Below are 21,171 nucleotides of genomic sequence, written 5' to 3' on the forward strand. Positions count from 1 at the left end.
AAAACATGAGCTGTTCTCCTCGTAGCTATAAATAAAATATGACTGTGCCTATTGCACGTGGTTCCCCTTTTTCCCAGCACCTTACATTGTGACGCTCAGCATTGAAGTACTATAGTCTCTGCGTTATGTCTTTCCACTGTGGTACCAACTCATGGACTGTTTTTATCAGATGCTTCTCTCTTTTATTTAACTAGGCGCGTTCTGCACCTTTTCTCTTCTCTATAAGTGTTCTTCACTTTCTTCAATATTCTTTATTGATAATCTGTTGTTGTCAAGTTACACTCTGATGCGTTCATCTAAATTGGTGGTCCTCAAGCTCTCAGGCTCATCAGCATCACCCAGAGGTTAAAACACAGATTGCCGGGCCCCGCCCCAGAGTTCCTAATTCAGTGGACTGGGACCTGAGGATGGCGTTCTAACAAATTCCCAGGTGATACTGATGCTGCTGGTCCAGGGACCGTTGATTTACGTTATCTCTCTTCTACTTTATCAGCAGTCTGTCTATGGGTTCATGGATTTCTTACATATTTTTACCCTCTTAAAATTTTCAAACCCTTGATTTCAAAAACCAGCGGTCCCCAACCTTTTTGGCACCAGGGACCGGTTTCGTGGAAGACAATTTTTCCACTGACGGGGGGTGGGGGGGAATGGTTCAGGCAGTAATGCGAGCGATGGGGAGTGATGGGGAGCGATGGGGAGCGGTGGAGAGTGGTGGGGAGCGGTGGGGAGCGATGGGGAGCGATGGGGAGTGGTGGGGAGAGATGGAGAGCGGGGGGGAGCGGTGGGGAGCAATGGGGAGCGATGGGGAGCGATGGGGAGCAGTGGGGAGCGGTGGGGAGTGGCAGATGAAGCTTCACTCACTCGCCCGCCGAGTGAGCGCTCAGCCCTGTTCCTAACAGGCCACAGACCGGTGCTGGTCCACGGCCCAGGGGTGGGCACCCCTGTCAGAAACAAATGCTCAAAAAATATGAAATAATTAACTTAAGAAATAAATGTCAGGCAATGCATACAATCCCTATAACAGTTTTACATCTGCTTGATGTCTACGATGGATGGTACATATTCCTAAGAATTATAGGAATTCTTGACTCATTTCAAACGAAGTAAATAAATGCCTCTAATTTGCATTACCTCTGTCACCTGTCAGTATATGTCAATACTTATCAATTAAGAGCCAAACCTTTTGTGTGATCACTCTATGTTTATATCTTCATTATGAGAAACTGAATACACATACAGACAACGGCCAGAGCATATTAAAATAGGTTTCTAACCCACAATCGGCAGCAAACAGCCCAGGAAGGTTATCTACACTAACCAGGCCAGGAAGCCAGCCTGCTCGCTATAGCTACATATATTCCATAGGTCAGACTGTAGGAAGTTAGACCATTATCTCTAACAACCAGTCCAGGAAGCCAAAATTGGCCCCAAACGGTCAGGACTTGATTAATAACTGACAGCTTCCCTAATCGTTGTCCATTCTGCCAGCATGGGACTAACCAGAGAATGTCTCGTATATACCGCTAACCAACCACTAAGATGCCCCACTTCTAAGTAGCTCATCCCCAATTCCCCATGCCAACAGCCTCCAATCAGGGCACATCTGAAGACCCCCCCTTTTTCTCCTACAAAGCTTTTCCTCTCCTCTGCCTGCCTTTGAGCCTCTGCCCAAACACAAGGGAGTCAGCCACCATCACTCGCGTCTTGGCTAGCTCTGAATACACAGCCTTTGCTTGTGCTCGTTTGGTTGGTCTTCATTTCCTCAGTCAGATGGAGGAACCAGAGGAAAGCCCCAGCCAACTGAACCTTGGGGAGGGGTCTCTAAGCATTTCCTAAAAAGAGTTACACACGTAAGACCCATTAGGATACTATATACAATGGTTGCTGTGCGTATGTGCTCTCGGGCCCTTCTCCGTAATTATGCTGAAGGACTGTGTGGCCCTGGTGATGGCAGCCATGGCTGTAGGCAAGTGGGAGCCCTCTAGGAATTTCTGAGCTGAGACATGTATGATCTGTGCGTTAAAATCATCATCCCAGCAGCATTGCAGAGGATGAGGAATAAGGAAGGGCAGGAAGAGTCAATCAGGGTTTCTTTAAGGAGATTGCACAAGAACTCTAGACCAGATCCTGTCTCCATGTACCTTTCCTGGTCCTGAAGTGAATTCCCATTGCCCTTGGAGAGCCAAGGTTTCATTCCTGATCACAAAGGATGGGGTCACTGTCTTCCCAGGCAGGGCCTCGTGTGGCCTCCGTGTGAAGCTGCGTGCCGTCCCAGGCCGCAGTCATGCTTTGTTTATTTTTTCCCCTGGCTGCAATGCCTGACGTGCAGGATCTTGGTTCCCACACCAGGGATTGAACCCACGCCCTGGCAGCTGAGTCCTAACCATTGGACCGCAGGGGAATTCCCAAGGTCATGGTTATTTAATTAGCACAGTAGATTTTCGTCAGGAAACCAAGAGGCACATTCACAGCTGAGAATCCCCTCTTAATTGCTGGGTGTGGGAGACCCATCATTCCTTCGATGGGCCCGTGGCTTGCTCTTTTGCCCTCCAACATCTGGCCTTGCTGGGGCTATGGACATGATTCCAGGCTAGGTGATAGGTATCCCAGGAATGAGACTCTAGCCAGAATATTTGGCCAGACTTCTTAAATTTCATGAGGATGGGAAATGCACATTCCACACTCTCGGAGGTGCTGCAAGCAAGAACACCAGAAAACCCTGATCTTCCAATAAATTAAGTCGGACGCCCCGAGTTTGATCCAAGCCTCGGTGCTTAGCAACGGTGGGCACCCGACGGCACAAGTGCCTTACCCTCTCCATCCCTCCACTTCCCTGTTTGCAAAACGGGTGCAACGTGAACATCTGCCTCTCAGAGCAAACTGAAGGGCTTGGTGGCCTGACCCAAAACAAACGCCGACAATAACGACACATACATCTCAAGCTCCGGGTGGCACTTTGTAGCATCCCGCAGTGGAGGTCAGCAATTTCCAAATGCAAGCCCCTTGGGCCCATGCAGATCTACAGCAGCACTTCATGACCTTTTATTCATCACCACCTCCCCAAAGAGTCTTTTAGACTTTTTTTTCTTAATTGCCACCCCACCCACGAAATTTTAATAGCACAGATACACTGTATATCAGTTTATGGACTATGGTTCTTTGGAGAGCAAAAAAAAACATGAATTTTTTTCACCTCCAAGAACCAATTTTCTCAACAGGGGTGAAATCTTATATGCATCTTTTATTCTCTTCCCTGCCCAGAGAGAAGTGACCTAAGATTCACTGTGTATATACGTGTATAAAGCATACACACACATATATTGATGATGGTAGCTTTACATTAATTGATTAGTATGACAGTGTGAAATATTTACATTTTACATACAGGAGGAACTAGTGTTAAAAGAAATAAAGCACCTCCTAATTTTTTTAAAAAAGAGCCAATTTTCACTCACATTAAGAATGCATGATCTCAGGGCTTCCCTGGTGGCACAGTGGTTAAGAATCCACCTGCCAATGCAGGGAACACGGGTTCGAGCCCTGGTCTGGGAAGATCCCACATGCCACAGAGCAACTAAGCCCATGTGCCACAACTACTGAGCCCACGTGCCACAACTACTGAAGCCCTCGCGCCTAGAGCCCATGCACCGCAACGAAGAGTAGCGCCCGCTTGCCGCAGCTACAGAAAGCCCACATGCAGCAACGAAGACCCAACACAGCCAAAAATAAATAAACAAGTAAATTTATAAAAACAAAAAAAATGCATGACCTCAAAGAGAGTGAACTGAGAAAAGTAAGACAGTCCACACATATTCAGTTTAAAGTACAACCTCCGATTCCAAAATATTTCCCTTCCGGTGCATGCATTGCATACATGCACGCGTGTGTGTGTGTGTGTGTGTGTGTGTGTGTGTGTTAGTGAGGGAGACATGGTAGTGACGGGAGATGGTAGTGTTTGTCCTTTTGTATGTGGTTTTGTGTGTGTCTGTGTGTTTGGGGGGTTGTTTAATTGGTGGGCTGACTTGGCAAGATAAAAAATAGGTAGGAAAAAACCTTAGTCCTCCACATTTTTTTCCTGTTCAGTGAGATCTGAAGTCCAGATCCCTCTCGTCACTCTACCTGTCAGGGCTCTGAAGGTTACCTTCCTCCCACCCCCACATTCACACGTGCTCATGGCCTGTTCATCGCCCTGTGGTCCTGGCCGGATCCACTGGAGAGAGCACTCCCTGCACCCCGGGGAGGGAACCACAGGAGAAGAAGGTGGACTCAGCATCCCTGGGCTCAGCTATTCTCCATCCTACCTTGTGCTTGGCATATGGAGGTACAAAGATGGACAGTTCACGGCTCTGACACTCAAGGTGGCCACAGTTGAACGAAGGTGACTGATCTCTCCCACCTTCCTGCTCCCACACTCTTCTGTTGGCCCCCAAGCTCATCTTCCCGGTGGCCAAAGCAAAGAGAGAAACTCCATAAGTGACAAGATTCCCGGTTTCCTTGGATAAAAACCTACTAACCCTTGAAGAAAAACATTGCCTTTTTGTCTCAGAGGCATGAGAGAAATTGTTCTTGCAGAAGTTGTAAACGATAGCCCAGCTGACATTACGGGGGCATTTAAATCAACACTCTTACATCATATTTAACATCCTTAGGCGATATCCAGTGATAAACCAGAGTGGAAAAGAATATGAAAAAGAATATATATATATATATATATATATATATATGTATAACTGGGTCACTTTGCTGTACAGAAGAAATTAACACAACATTGTAAATCAACTATACTTCAATAAAGGTTTTTAAAAAAACATCTTTAGAGATGTTTTGGAGAGGAGCCTCCCCATTCAAGCCCATGTGCCATTCAGTGAAAACAATGGTCCCAATTACCAAAAGCTGGAAAGCCCTCTCATGTCCTTCAGTGATTGACTGGATTAGTGAAGTGTACCACATCGATGCTGTGGAAAACTACTCAGGGACAGAAAGGACAGAGCTATGGATGCAGGTCACACCCTGGGTGCATCTCATAGGTGCTATGCTGAGAGAAGATGGGCCAATCTCAAGAAGTTACATACTGGGGAATTCCCTGGTGGCACAATGGTTAAGAATCCGCCTGCCAATGCAGGGGACACGGGTTCAAGCCCTGGTCCAGGAAGATCCCACGTGCCACGGAGCAACTAAGCCCGTGCGCCACAACTACTGAGCCTGCGCTCTAGAGCCCGTGAGCCACAACTACTGAGCTCGTGTGCCACAACTACTGGAGCCCACGTGCCTAGAGCCCGTGCTCCACAACAATAGAAGCCACCTCAATGAGAAGCCCGTGCACCACAACGAAGAGTAGCCCACAACTAGAGAAAGTCCACACGCAGCAACAAAGACCCAATACAGCCCAGAACAAATAAATAAATTTATTTAAAAAAGAAAAAGAATAACAACTCTGAACTACTCGACAGCAATGCTAGAATCCAGAATACAAGAAAAAAAAAACAAAAAGAAGTTATGTACTTTATGATTCCGCTCACGTCATAGTCCCTAAATGACAAAACTCTGGCGATGGAAAACGGGATCCGACACGGGGTGGAAGGGGTGGGAAGTGCAATTCTAAACAAGTAGCACGAGGGTCCTGTTTAGGGTGATGGTAAAGTTCTGCATCTTAATTATAGTGGCAGTAACAGGAACCTGTATGTAGGAGGAAACTGCATAGAACTACACACACGCACACACACACACACACACAGAAATGAGGTCTGTCCTCACCTTAGCATTGCACCCATTTCCTGATATTAACATTGTACTACAGTTACATAGGGTGTCACCCCTGGGGTTCACGGGACTCTGTGTACTAGTTTTGCAATTTCCTGTGAGTCTATAATTATTTCAAAATGCCAAGTAAAAACAACAACAACTGAAGACGACGGCCGTTATCTAGGCGTTCTCCCGAGTTCTCCAACCCCGAGACTTCTGCCTCCAGCTTGAAGGTGAATCCTCGCTGGGTCAGCACAGCCCCCCTGCCCTTCCTGCAGCCCCCCCAAGTCAAGGCTGATGCAGCTCTCAGCTCTCAGGTGGCTGCGCTGTGATTCCAATGCATCTTTGATCCCTCACTTTTGGTCTCTTACCACTTAAGCTGCCTGTGTTTCATGCTCCCTGAGTGATCTCCATCCTTTCATCCAGGCCCTTTGATGACTTAGTTCTGGTCAGTCACTAATCCGGCCGAGCTTCCTGCTTCCCACCAGGTTTTCTTCCGCCCTCTCATCATTTCCTTTGTTGTTGGCCCTTTGCTGGGCTGAAAGGCCACGATGGAAATGCCAGGGGAGTGCAGGACTTCTGACCACCGCTGTTGTATCCCTCTGGTCTAAGAAATACTAAGCTGACCCCAGGGCTTTGGCTCGGGGATCCTGCTTTCCAAACCATGACCTGTGATTTAATCCGTATCATTTCATACTTTGGAATTGGAGTCCTAGAAAAATCTGGCAACAGGTGGTCCCTACTGCAGGTACCTGCGGCCAGAGAACTCATTCAGGAAAATGAAAAAGGCCATGGAGTTTAAAGAATCAGGAGGTGGGGATTCAAGTAGTCGCATCACCATTTGCCAACAAGGCTTTACCTCTCCTGGAGACGTAAATGACTGTACTGTACCTGCAGATGTGCTCCAAGCATCTGATGAGATAAAGGCGGGAAAGGGATCGGCAAGCAGGACAGCACTTTGCAAATAAAATTTACAAGTTACTACCTTAGTTTCATCTTCTTCCTCTTCCAAGACCACTTTTTTGCTGTTGCCTCATTGGCCATTCATCTGATGTCATCTGTCATTAGACAAACTGAAGATGGTCCCACCTGAAGGCAAGGGAGCCGGAGTATCTACAAGCTCCACCCACTGTAGGTTAAGAGATGCTCCCAGGGCTCCTAGCTCCCCTGCACTTCCAGCCTACCCCGGGTATTAGCCAAGCAGACTCCTGAGGCCAAAGAGAGGGTCATAGATACTTGAGGTAGAAAAACATCAGCCCAGAAGGGGAAATGGTCACGGCCAAAAGGAGATGGGCAGGCACTGACAGCCTCTGCTGTGAACATAATATTACACAGAGTACTGTTCTGTTTATCTAGTGCTGCCAACAAACCACTCCAAAACTGAGTGACCTATCACAATGACCCCATTTGTTTTGCTCATGAATCTGCAAGTATGCAACGCTTACAGCTAGTCACTGCTCCACTCAGCCTCATTTGGTACAGCTTGGAGGATGGAGTCTGGAATCATCTAAAACAGGGGTCCCCAGCCTCTGGGCCGAGGACCGGTACTGAGCTGTGGCCTGTTAGGAATCAGGCCGCACAGCAGGAGGTGAGCATCAGGCTATGAACGAAGCTTCAGCTGCTGCCCTGCATCGCTCACGTTACTGCCTGAACCATCCCTGCCCCCGCCCCATCCATGGAAAAATTGTTTTCCACAAAACTGGTCCCTGATGCCAGAAAAGGTTGGGGACCACTGATCTAAAAGGTCACCCCATCACATGCCCAGGGGTTGATGCTGGCTGTCGCCAGGCCCTCAGCTGGGGAGGGAGCTGGAGCTGGAACATTACACATGGTCTCTCCGTGTGGCTGCTTGGGCTTCCTCACAACATGGCAGCTCAATTCCAAGGGCACAGAGCAGGGGGAGGGGAACCAAGCAGAAGCCACATTGTCTTTTATGACCAAGCCTCAGAAGTCATGCAACAATACTTCCAGCACCTACTGGTTGGAGGCAAATCACAAAAGGCCAGCCCATATTTAAGAGAAGAGGAATGAGACTCCATCTTTTCAGAGGGGGGAGTGTCAAAGAATCTGCAGATATATTTTAGAACCACCACACTACACATTTCCATTCAGTTTTACAAATACAGAGCATTTCCTCTATGCCACATATTTTTGCTAGATACCAGGGTGACAGAAATGGGCAATCCATTTGGAAGAGAGATCTTTTAAAAAAAAAACTCTGGAGTCAAAGTGTTTGGGCTCATTGCCCTACTTATCTCAAGAGTAATTTTATAATTTGCATGAATTTTGCATGAATTTTTGATTAATACCAATTTCTTCTGAAATGATTCAGAAATACTTACATTGTTCAAGAATACTTTTGTGCCCAGGGCCACCACATACAGTGAGGCAGGTTGGGCACTGCACAAGGGCACCCCTCCGAGGAACCAAGGTGGGGATGAAGGGAATTTCCTGGTGGTCCATGGTTAGGACTAGGTGCTTTCAGGCCGAGGGCCTGGCTTAAAATCCCATAAGCCACATGGTGCAGCCAAAAATAAAAAAAGGTGGGAATGAAACCCAAGCTGCACCTGCTCATCAGATGGTGTGCCCTGGTGCAGGGCTGGTTCGCAGAAGGACATTTTCTGGTTTCACCTGCTAAGCCATGTGCCCCTACCTGGAGCGGGCATCTTCTGCTAATTTACCCAAAGGTGCCATATGCACTAGTGCCACATGGGCTGGTGGTGGCCTTGTTTATATAAGTAGATACTTAAAGACATGCTCAAGGTTGGAAGGGGAACATGTAGATGCTGAAAGAATTAGGGAAAACCATCCAGGTAGTAAATTATGAGTGTGTGTGTTTATCAAGAATAGTTAAGTGGATATAAAGACTAGAAAGAAACACAACAAGATGTTAAGAGGTATCACTGCTGAGTGCTGGACCTATAGGAGATTTTTATTCTCTTTCTGTTGTTTGTGTGTAGTTTTCAAATTTCCTGTAAAGAACGCACATTATTGTTGTGAAGAAAAAAGTAAGAGTATATTATTAAAGTCACCTGAGTCGACCCATTAAACTGTACCTGGGGCTTCCCTGGTGGCGCAGTGGTTGAGAATCCACCTGCCAATGCAGGGGACACGGGTTCAAGCCCTGGTCCGGGAAGATCCCACATGCCACGGAGCAACTGGGCCCGTGAGCCACAAATGCTGAAGCCCATGCGCCTGGAGCCTGTGCTCCACAAAGGGAGAAGCCACTGCAATGAGAGGCCCGCACACTGCAATGAAGAGAACCCCCGCCCCTCGCAACTAGAGAAAACCCACGCGCAGCAACAAAGACCCAATGCAGCCAAAAGTAAATAAATTATTAAATAAATAAATAAATAATAAATAAACTGTACCTGTCCAGCTGTCCAGGGAATGGAGCAGAAAAACCCCCCTGAACTTGGACCTGACCCTAGTTCCCATACCTGGTAGCTTGGTTTGTGAACCTAAACAAGCTATTTCCTTTCTCTGGACCTCAGTTTCTTCATCTGTGAATGGGTGACCAACACCCACACCCTGGGTGTTTTCTGGGGCATTCAAAGGCTCGAAAGAGATCCCAGAAGTGAACAAGCTTTGGAAGCTCTAAGATGTTCTGCACATAGGAAGGAGATTTTCAACCCAGATGCCCCCAAGATAAAGGGTGGGTCCAGCAGGAGGCCCACGTGGATCAGAACTAAGGTGAGGCCCTGGGTGCAAAATGTAGGGGGGCCCCGAATGACTCACTCATCCGGATAGATAACACTGCAGTGCACTGCTTCTTTTAAAATCAAAAGTAATCCTCCAAATACCCATGATGAACAGAATATCAACGTCTTTAAATGAAGACAGGATCTGACCCTGCAGCTCCTCCAAGCCTTGCTCTCCTCACCCTGCTCTCAACCCCGAGACCTGGACTCCAGTGCGGGAGTGATTGAACGGCTAGTGTAGAGGAGGGGAATTCCCTGAGCGCAAGGTCATCCTATGGGTTCAGAGGTCGAGCCTGGACCAGGGTCCAAATCTCCTAGCCTCTAACCAGGAGTTCTTTCTATCCCACTGGGTGGCGTCTGCCCTGCCAGGAAGATGCTTCAGGGAAGGTGTGTGCATGTGTGTCCCCTGCCCTCACCATCAATACTAAAGTCAACCCGTACGAGCAGATGGTTTTCTCCAGAAAAGCCAGGAAGCACAAGAAGCATCTTTACCGCTGCCCCTGATTTTCTACGTTCTTAGCCACATTTTGCCTCCTTGGTGTTTCCATCCAGAGCTGAACTTGAAGGGACTGAATCCCATTTCAGTAGAAATAGCAGGTCCTAAGACTGCTTCCCAGGAATCCTTCCTCCAGGATGATAATAGATGCACTGGAGAGGGTCTCCACCCCTGAATCTTTCCCTTGGTGGAGCGTTGGGGCTGCGCAAACAGATGAGGCAGTGTTTTCTGCACAGCTGCTCCAGAGCTGGGCAGAGAGGGTGCCTGCATCTTGGCTTTTCATAGTTTCATGCCCTTCCTCACATGTCTCTGTTGGTAATCACGTGTGTGCCACCTGATTAATATCTGCCTCCCTCGCCCCTCCCCAAACCAGGCTTTCTGTGGGGTGGGGTCTGCCTCCATCCTGCTCATTGCTCCACCCCCAGGGGGAGCGCAGAGTACGCCTCCCGTACAGATTTGTTGGAAGTATGAACCGTGGAGTTAATTAAATCCATGGAGTGAGGCAAGGTCCGAGGTCTGGAAATGAGCAGAATCCTGAGAAGAGCAGCCCCGGTTTACACTTACAAGTGAGAGGCCCCATTCTAAGCTCTGCACAGCGTGGACGCGTGTAATCGCTGAGACCGTCCCGAAGGCAGGTACCGCTAGGAGCCCCGTCTCATGGCTGAGGAAGTGACAGCACAGGAAGCTTAAGCCATTTGCCCATCACGCTCTGCAGGCCCTCTCTCGACACAAAGTCCAAGCAGAAACACGATGCCCATGGTGGGTGCACAGAGAGAGGTGCGGGCAGCCCGTGGCACCACCGTCGGCCCATTTCTGGGACTCTCCCTCCTTCCTCCCCACTGGCCCCTCCTTCTTAGTAAGCCTTGTGGTCTCCACTGGTTTTGCCCCATTGGAGCCTGTGTTTATCACAGACACGTAGGGGCCTCTCCTCTCTCACACCACACTGACGCTCTGAGTATCTCAAGGACCCCAAAGGCTTACACTGCCGTCCAGATACAGACTCTCCAAAGCATTAGACCAAGTGGTTCTCAACCGGGGCCAGCTTCCCCAGCCACCCGCCTGCCAGGGGACATCTGGCAATGTCTGGAGACGTTTGTGATTGTCATGCCTGGGAAGGGGGTGCAGTTGGCGTCTACTGGGTAGAGGTCAGAGATTGGGCACCCATCCACTGCACAGGGTGGCCCCTACAACGCAGAGTGACCTGGCCTCAGATGTCACTAGGGCTGAGGTTGGGAAGTTCCGGTTGATTCCACTCTGTGCTAAGAAGTATTCCCAGCTGCCTCCTGGGCGTGTCCACTTGGCTGTCCCACAGGGTCTCAAACTCAATATCCTCCAGGAGGAACTCATTGTCTGCACCCCTCCCCCAATACTTCCGGTCGGCTTGCCTTCCAGCATTTTCCACCTCTGGAAATCTGGTTCCACTCGCACTACTATTCCAGCTGGAACGGGCATCATCTGTGCACACCACACACCCACCAAATTCAGCAACACCCCCCACACACCCCGCCTAAATGCCAGCTGAGAATTCTTCTTGCCCTCCCATCACCTCCGCCCTGCTCGGGCCACCACGTTCTCTCCACTACACCAGTAACAGCCTCTTTGCTGGCCTTTGTCCCTGCAGCTTCACCAGCGACCCCCTCCAGCCCATCACCCAAGCAATGGGCAGAGAGATCCTTCTAGAGCAAGGAAGTGTCACCTCCTCCAGAAAACTCCCCATTTAGTACCGAATTTGGTGGTGTGCTTGCATAACACTGTGAAGGTGCTAAATGCCACCGGCTTGTGCGTTTTAAAATGTTTAAATTTTACTCTGTATCTATTTTACCACAATTTCTTAAAAACCTCCCCATTGGCCTCTGGGCTCCTCTCTGCGGCTTCCATGATCCGGCCCCTGCCTATTCCCCCAGCCTTCTTTCTTGCTAAGGACTCCATCATTGGACTTTTCCTGGGGACTGGAGCAGGGGGCAGGGGGGTGGGGGCAGGTGGCTGAGATCTTGCAGGTGGAAACAGTGAGGCAGTGAGATTAAGAAAGCAGGTTACGGGCTTCCCTGGTGGCGCAGTGGTTGAGAATCTGCCTGCTAACGCAGGGGACACAGGTTCGAGCCCTGGTCTGGGAGTATCCCACGTGCCGCGGAGCGACTAGGCCCGTGAGGCACAATTACTGAGCCTGCGCCTCTGGAGCCTGTGCTCCGCAACAAGAGAGGCCGCAATAGTGAGAGGCCCGCGCACCGCGATGAAGAGCGGCCCCCGCTTGCCACAACTAGAGAAAGCCCTCGCACAGAAATGAAGACCCAACACAGCAAAAATAAATTAATTAGTTAAAATGATCCAGGATGTACCTTTAAAAAAAAAAAAAAAAGAAAGCAGGTTACTCTCATAGAGGATGGCACGTGGTGTTTTCTGAAGATGCTGCCAACACTACATCCAACACCCCAGGCTCTTCTTAGCATGTGACTCTGATACTCTTCCCAGGGAGGCTGGGGTCTGTGTTCCCTCCCCGTGAATCAGGACAGGCTGGTGATGGTGGCAGAGGGGATATGGCTTCTGAGGCTACGTTACAAAAGGCAGTGCAGCTGGCACCTTGCTCCTTGGAGCACCTGCACTGGATCCCAAGCCTCTGACTGCCCTGCTGCCGCCATGTTGTCAGGAAGCCCAATCTAGCCCACGTGGAGAGATTGTTACCAACCCAGGCTCTTGGCCTCCTTAATCAACAGACACCGATCAGAGGCCAGACAGGAAATTCAGGCAAGGCTTTATTGGGGCCCCTGCTGCAGCAAGGGTGGGGAGTGAGAACAAGTAAGAGGTTCCCTTGCTCACTCGCTCCCCGGGGTGGGGGGCAAGCTAGTTCTTTACATGGGGTGAGGGTAGGGGTGGGTCCAGGGGTCAGGTCAGAGGGGCAGCTTAGGTAGTTTGCCCACCCCTTTGGTGGTGTTGACTGCAGGGGGCGTGCACACTATCACCCTGCTTTTGCTCCCAGCTCTTCAGAAGTGGCAGTTAGGCTTTTTGGTCTTTTTGTATCTTGTTGTCCATAATTTGCCCCAACTGCACGTGCAAGCAGTTATTTTTAGTCCCTTACAGTTTCTTTGTATATTCTTGCTCAAGGAGACCTTTGTGCAGGTGCAAGCCCTGCAGCAAAGGGTCCCAAGTCCCAGATCCCAGCCTGTCTCAAGATGTATGGAAAGGCTTTGAGGAGACACAGAGGAGTGCCTAACCTGCTTGGCTGTACCCCGTGTTGCTCCATTTCCAGTCCCTGCATGAGAGAGACCAAACCAGAACCAGCGGCCGAGCACTTTCTGAATTCCTGACCCTCAAAGACCACAAAGGATAAACAATGATCGTTGCTGGGTTTAGCCACTGCTTTTCTGGTGACTTGTTATGAAGCAACAAAGGAGACAGGCAGGGATGGTGCTCAAGAGCACAGATGCCAGTCAGCCAGCCTCCACCCATTCCCCCCCCACCCCACCTCTTACCAGGGGTGCAGCTTGGGCAATTATCTCCCCTCCCTAAGCCCCAGTCTCCTCATTGTGGAAGAGGTAATCACAGCACCTGCCTCACAGGTATCTTAAGACTGAAGAAGATAAAGTGTGCTCAGCAGGTGGTAAGCACTTGATAGTGTAGCTGTGGTTATTATTCTGAAGTTTAAAACCGTCCTGTTATAGTGCCTGTATTAATCTCCCAGGACCACCATGACAAAGTACCCCAAACTGGGCAGCTAAAAACAACAGAAATTTATTCTCTCAACGTTCTAGAGGCCGGAAGTCCAAGATCAAGGTGCCGGGAGGGTCATGCTCCCTCTGAAGACTCCAGGGTAGGATCTTCCTGCCTCTTCTAGTTTCTGGAGGCTCCAGATGTCCCTCGGCTTACGGCAGCACCACTCCATCCTATGCCTCTGACTTACCTGGCCTCCTCTCTGTGTGTCTGTGTCTTCCAATGGCCTTCTTATAAAGACACCAGTCGTTGGGTTTAGAGTCCACCCTAATCCAGTGTGATCTCATCTTAATTTAACTAATTACATCTGCAAAGACCCTCTTTCTTTCTTTTTTTTTTAATATTTATTTATTTAGCTGCACCGGGTCTTAGTTGCGGCAGGCATGTGGGATCTAGTTCCCCGACCATGGATCGCACCCAGGCCCCCCGCATTGGGAGAACAGAGTCTCAGCCACTGGACCACCAGGGAGGTCCAAAGATCCTTTTTCCAATTAAGGTCACAGGTACTGGAATCACGATCCAATATCTTTTGGAGTATAGCCTTGAACCCACAGCAGGCCCATGTTTAGGTAGGCAAGTACAGCGCGCTTAGCACACACCTCACCTCAAAGGGCCTCGTGGGTAAAAGGTGAAGATCAGATGCGGATATCAGACCATCCAGGTCTGACACCAGCTCGTTCCGTGGTGCAGATTCAGGACCAAGTCCCAGGCAAAGAGAAAAACAAACAGCTGGTTCCGGGAATTACAGGTGAGGCCTCGGCTCACCTCTCGGGCTCCCCGAGGCTGCTGCTTCCAGGCAAGGACTCAACAACCCAGAGAGGTGCAGGAGGGAGCAAACCCCACAAAGAATCAAGGAGACAGGGGATGGGGGCGTCAGCTCTCCCAGCGCATAAATATTTTATTAGTCATCACAGCCTTTTTCCTCCTCTGGGGCTCCGACTATTCCATTAAATGAAGCATTTCTAACTGAGGAAATAGAAATGAACGTGGAACAAATGCCGATGTACTGAGAGAACGCCCATGTCCTCCTAGCAGGGAGAGGTCCCCCCGCCCTGAGGTTGCAATAGTAGCAACTGACTGCGGTTGCCGATGAAAGGGCGGGAATCCTCGGGTGCGGCAGCGTCTGGTGTCCTGACCACAGTAGGTGCCACCAGGAGGCCCTCAGACCCCAAGGATGGCGGATGAGGAGGCAGAAGCACACAGCTCGGCTCAGTGATCAGAACACCGCGTTTGGGTCTTGGTCCTGGCCCATGACCTTGGACGCATCCTTGGCCTCACTGAGCCTCTGCAGGAGCGTCCGTCGGTGGGAACCACGGTGGACGCCCCCTCCCTGCAGGACAGCGGCAAGGGTCAGATAGGAGCCAGGAGCTTGGGAAACTCTAAAGTGGTCCCAGGTGTAAGAAAGGCACGCACGCCGGGTGACCCACCCTAAATGGTGTTCCCGGGAGGCTTCCAGAAGAGGCCGGAGCAGATCACTCGTGGCTGCGCACAGGGGAGATGCCTCCTGGAGACAATCGGGGACATCTGAGCAGCAGTGAGGTGATGTCCTCCCTCTCCGTCTGTCAGTCCTACCGTGACAAGCTCACACCTGCAGGGTAGGTGAGAAATTGGGGCTCAAGCAGGAGAAGGAACTTTCCCAAGGCACACGTCTGGGAAGCAGAAGAGCGAGTGCCCTGGAGCACGGCTGCCTGAGCCCACCCGCCTACGTCTCCCTGAACCACACTTCCGGCACTGCCAGCCCCAGCCCCACTTACAGAGTCTCTTGTCCCCTAGGCTGGGCCCCTGCATTTGAGAGAGGGTGGTGGGATAGCTGTGCCACCAGAAAGCCTGCAGGACAGGTGATGCCATTCCCCTAAGAGGGACTTCCTAGACCCAAAAATCACATCCACACCTGATATTTCATGGGATCTGGTGACAATCAGTTTTGCTCACTGGTGCGTCCCCGGTACCTGGCAGAGGACTTGGCACAGAAAGGCTCTCAGGAGACATGTGCTGGATTTAATCTGATGAAACGGGCTTGGGGAGGACCATCCATGGGCCCATTTTACAGACAAGAAGACTGAGGCCCAGAGGGAGACAGGAACGTCCCCAAAGCCACAACCCTGAGCAGGAAGAGGTGCATCCGTCTGTTCCCCGCCTTCCTCAGACCTCTCCGCCTCGATTTTGCACCACTCCTCAGTCTCAGCTGGGCCAAGGTGTGATCCTGGGGGTCTCGGAGCCCCTGCTGGAGAAGGGTCTCATAGCCTCCAGGGCAGAGGTTTGGGCAGCCGTGATGGTGAGAGACTGGGACGAGCATCTTCCCTTCCCAGACACCTTGGAGAAACACCTTCCTCCTGGGGCCTGACCCTGCCGGGCTCCCCCTGCAGGCGGGCCGAGCGGTAGGAGAGGGCAAAGTGCTTGCAAAGCCGGGTTCTGTCTGCAGCCTCTGAAAAGACCCACGGCACCCACGGCTGATTGTAACAAGATGCAGAATAAAATTTACGCCCCACCCAAGAGAATCATAGAAGAGGTGAGATGCGGGTGGCAACGCACCGTGCAAAGGTCAGAAGTTCGGCGTGGATGACACTGGCTTTGAACCCTGACTGCACGAAGGACTGTTTAGCCGCGGGTGTTCCCAGCCTCAGCCCGGGGCCCGTGGCGCTGGTCTCCTAGGGATGCTGTAAGAATCGAACCCCATGGCACGGGTGAGGAGCGCCTGGCGTGTAGTAGGTGCATAATAAATGCTCTTTGCTTCTCTGCGCCTTCTCTTCCCAGTCTTTCTCCTTCTTCCGTCACTTTTTCTTCCTCTTCCCCCTCCCCCATACTGTAGTCCCTGCATCCCAAGAGGCCCTCAAATCCCAGATGGGGAACCTCCCGAGAGCCAGGTGACCGTCCCCCTCCCCCGAGGGGCAGGGAGGAAGCAGGGGCTCCAGGGTCGTAGATGAAAGGAGGGCTGGGAGTCTGCGCTGCCCTGGGGGCTGCCCAACACGCCCCACCCCCAGACCCCGGTTGCCTGCCAGCCCGGAACAAGCTCACAGTCCCCTTTGTGTCACCCACCCCCTCGATCTGAGGGTCTCTCCTGCACCCTGAATCCTTTGCATTCGGTTTTTTTTTCTTAATTTTAATTGGAGTATAGTTGCTTTACAACGTTGTTACTTTCTGCTGTACAGCAAAGTGAATCAGTCATTCGTATACATATATCCCCACTTTTTTGGATTTCCTTCCCATTTAGGTCACCACAGAGCACTGAGTTCCTTGTGCTATACAGTAGGTTTTCACTGGTTATCTATTTTATACATAGTAGTGTATATATGTCAATCCATTCTCCCAATTCATCCCACCCCCCTCCCCCCTTGGTAGCCATACATTTGTTCTCTACATCTGTGTCTCTATTTCTGCTTTGCAAATAAGTTCGTCTGTACCATTTTTCTCAGTTCCACATATAAGCGATATTATGCGATGTTTGGTTTTCTCTTTCCGACTTACTTCACTCTGGTCCATCCACGTCTCTGCAAATGGCACAATTGTTCTTTTTATGGCTGAGTAGTATTCCGTTGAATAAACGTACCACATCTTCTTTATCCATTCCTCTGTTGATGGACATTTCGGTTGCTTCCATGTCCTGGCTATTGTGAATAGCGCTGCTATGAACATTGGGGTGCGCGTGTCTTTCTGAACTATGGTTTTCTTCAGGTATATGTGTCTCTGGTTTTTCGTTGTCTGTTTCACTCTCTGTTCTGCTCTCAGATTCTCTGCCCTTCTTTCCGCCTTTTTCTGAACCTCCCTGGGTCTCTTCCTGTCTCTCTCTCTTCTTTCTCTGGACGCAGCTCCTTCCTCTCTGTCTTCCTCTGACTTCAGTCCACTCGTCTCTGTCTGCACCTCTGTCTTTATCTCTTTTACTGTTGTTGATATGTTTCTCTGGGCCTCTCATGTGTGTGGGTGTGGGTGTGGGTCCATCTGTTATTCTGTCCTTCTCTCTCGCTCTCTCTCTCTTCCCCCATCCTCCAGACGCTCCAGCGGGGACCCAAATATTTGGGAAAGTTCAGGCGGCTGTTGGAACAGGCAGAGGTTGTGCGTCTTCCTCAGTGTTCACAGAGGCCTCATATCAGCGTCCCTGCCCCTGGGTATCACGTGCTGGAAAATGACAAATGGAAATTCACTGACGGGATAAGCAAAGGCCACGGGTCGCTCCCTTTTTGGCTATAAAGGAAATCCAGGCCTCTGACTCTCGAGGGAGCAGCCCACGATGTCAGAGGATGGGAAACAAGTGACCACGCCGAAGCCCCGAAGCCGGGGTCTGGGTCCTGGTTGTCTCACCTGCAGCATCAAGTCCCCATTCTGCCGATGCGGAGCGTGGGGGCCTCAGGCTCCTTATCTGCAAAATGGGGCAACAGCGCCTGCTCTGCGAGCTCCTGTCTCCCCCAGTCTCTTCCCCTCACCGCAGCCAGGATCCTATCAGCCCTGAGGCTCATCTCCAGGAAAAGGCACCGAGGTCAGCTTGGGGAGACCGAGGCCAGGTCTTCACTCAACCCATGTGTCCAGCCTCCAGGGAGACTCCCCTTCCAGACCCTACAAGAGGGGCCCAGGAAACACTCATGAATTGATGAATCAATTACTGGTTCTTCAGTCCTGCTCGGCAGAGGACCAGCTCCATGGGACACTGTGGTCACTGCCAAGGTCACACTCCCCACGCACCCGCCCCTGCCCCTCCTCCACTTCTTTATAGAACCTCTTCCCAGGTGACTTACCCTATGTTTTACCCATCATGTTTATTGTCTGTATGTCACACACACACACAAATGTCAGCTCCATGATGACAGGGGTTTTTGTCGCTTTTGTTCATGGCTAAATTCCCAGTGCTCCAAACAGCACCTGGCACATCAGACGTCCAGTAAGTAATAGTTGTTAAATGAATGAGTGAATGAGCGAAGGCATGAATGAATGAACGAGTGACGGAGGGAGGGATGGATGAGCGAATGAATCAATGAATGGACAAATGTATGAAGTAGTGAATGAATGAGTGTATACGTGAGGGAAGAAATGAATGAAGACAGGAGTGGATGGGTACATGAATGTACAAATTATGAACAAACCCGCGGATGGATGGTTGGAGGGTGGACGAGCGTGTGAGTAAATGAGGGGAATGAATGGACGAGTGAATGAGTGAACCTTCACTGCCAGGCAGGGTCCTCTCCGAGGGGGGAGCGGGACAGTTCCATGGGCCATCCAGCCAGGTCTGGACTTGAGGACACAGGTCTGGGCTGAGCTTCCACCACAAAGGGGAGGCACCTACTTACCCTTCTTCTTGTCCTATTTACCTTTTTATGAGCAAAAGTCGCCTCCCCTGAACCCCCAAACCCCCCCTGAATACAAGCCACGCCTCCCCCAGTCCAAGCTCTTTCATCTCACCTGGGTGATGGGAGAAGCCCCTCCCTGCCATCTGCTCTCCACTCACCAGACCAAAGGAGCTTCAGCAGTTGTTCTCACACCACCCCTGCACAGCACAGTCACCTGGGGAACTTTTTAAAAATACCAGTGCCTGGGCCCACTTTTGAGGTTTTGATTCCTTTAGGTTCAGTTGTTAGAAGTTTGATTTTATTTTAAAGCCCCTGAATGATGCCTGGGTTGAGAACCGCTGTCTTAAAGCCGATGCATCTCTGCACCGTCTCTGGAGGTGCCCCATTGCTCCCAAAGCAGGAATGGAATGGGATGGGATGGGATGGAATAGAACAATAGAATAGTATAGAATAGAATCCTAAACCCAGCTTAATCATCAGCACCTCCTTACCCTGGACCATGGGCACTCTCCAGCCCACATCTTCTGCCTCCTCATCACCCCTCTAAACTTTTGTCATTCTCCCTCAATGCTCCTTCCTTCTTTCCCTCAAACACATAAGCTTGTTCCCACCTCAGGTACTTTGCACTTGCTGCCACCTGCCTGGTCCTCTGTTTCCCCCCCGGTTGGTTCCTCACTTGAGTCTCAGCACAATGCCACCTCTTCCAAGAAGCCCTCCCTGACTCTCCTTCCTAGAGTAGCATCTCCCAGCCACCCTCCAGCTCATGGCCCTGTTTTCTTCACTATGTGAATTTCTCATGGGTACTATTGGTTCATGTGTGTACCATGTTTCCATGTAACTGCAGGGATTTTGTCAGTCATCCCCATTGACGTGTCCTCAGCCCCCCAGAACAGTTCTTGACACATAACAGGTGTTTGGTAAATATTTATTTAATGAATGAGATTCTTTTCAGCCGTGTTGTCAGTTCCTTTAGAACACACATACTTCCTCTTGTTATTATTCCTTTCGTTGCCCTAGCAGGGTTTTTCACCTTCGGCACTTTGACGTGAGGGACTAGACGGTTCTTTGTGGTGGGCGCATCCTGTGCACTGTGGAAGTTGAGCAGCACCCCCGGCCTCCACCCACTAGATGCCAGTAGCACTCGTCCCCAGTAATGACAACCAAAAATGTCTCCAGACATTCCCCAAAGCCCCAGGTGGAGAGGGAGCGGCGAATCTCCCCAGTCGAGACACCCTGCCCTGCAGTATTTAACCCACTACTGGGCACTCAGGAGGCTGAAAACAAATGTCCCTGGACTGACTGGAATGTCAAGTCCAGCCTCAGTTCCACCATGTGGCCAGCAGGTGGCAGCAAAGGCCGCTCTCTCGCTAGCACGGTTGCTCTCGCTTTGTGAAAAAATTTTTCTTTCCTCAGCCTAGAAACCGGTTTTGCAACCGCGTTCACGCGTTGCCATGGGACTTTGTGAGCCATCCGCTCAGTCTGCGCTTTTCCGGACTAGAGAGAAAGAGAAGCAGCAGCAACATCCTGAACCCAACAGCAGACAGGGTCGGCAGAAGTGGAAAGGAAATCATCTTGGAATCAGGCAGATCTTAATTTCAGTCCTAGTTGTACCCTTTCTCTCCTTAATTTAGTCCACCTGTGCCTCAGTTCCCTGACCTGCATCCTGCCTCGCTTATCTCCAGTCATCACCAACACGCACGTTTCACCTGCCAGTCTCTCCTCAACCATGTGGCCGCTCAGAGAGCAAGGGCTTGCTCTGGTGGGTCACTGCCCCTAGTTCCTGGCATGAAATGGCCTGTCCTCGGGGGGGTTTGTTGAACGACTGATTGATGAGCTCGTTGAGCAATGCAGGTAAGGGATGACTCAATGGGTTTCAGCTGTGATGATGTCCTGCCATGCTGAGGATGATGACATCATGGAGATGGTCATGTTATGAGGAGGAGGAGGATGTCATAGTTCAAGTAATGATGTCATGGTGAGAGTAAGGGTGTCATGGTGGGGTGAGGTCATGGTGAGGATGATGACATCATGCAGTTGATAATGGTGTTCTCACGGTACACACCAGTGGTCCCCAAACCTCTTACCATCAGCCCTGCCCGGGCAGTTTCTTTTCTTTTCTTTTTTTTTGAATTTATTGTATTTATCTTTTAATTTATTTGGGGGCTGCATCAGGTCTTAGTTGTGGTACACGGGATCTTTCGTTGTGGCTCGCAGTCTTCTCTCTAGTTGTGGCGTGCTGGTTTTCTCTCTC

This window comes from Phocoena sinus, chromosome 15 (assembly GCF_008692025.1).
Source record: "Phocoena sinus isolate mPhoSin1 chromosome 15, mPhoSin1.pri, whole genome shotgun sequence".
In the NCBI taxonomy this organism is placed as follows: domain Eukaryota; kingdom Metazoa; phylum Chordata; class Mammalia; order Artiodactyla; family Phocoenidae; genus Phocoena; species Phocoena sinus.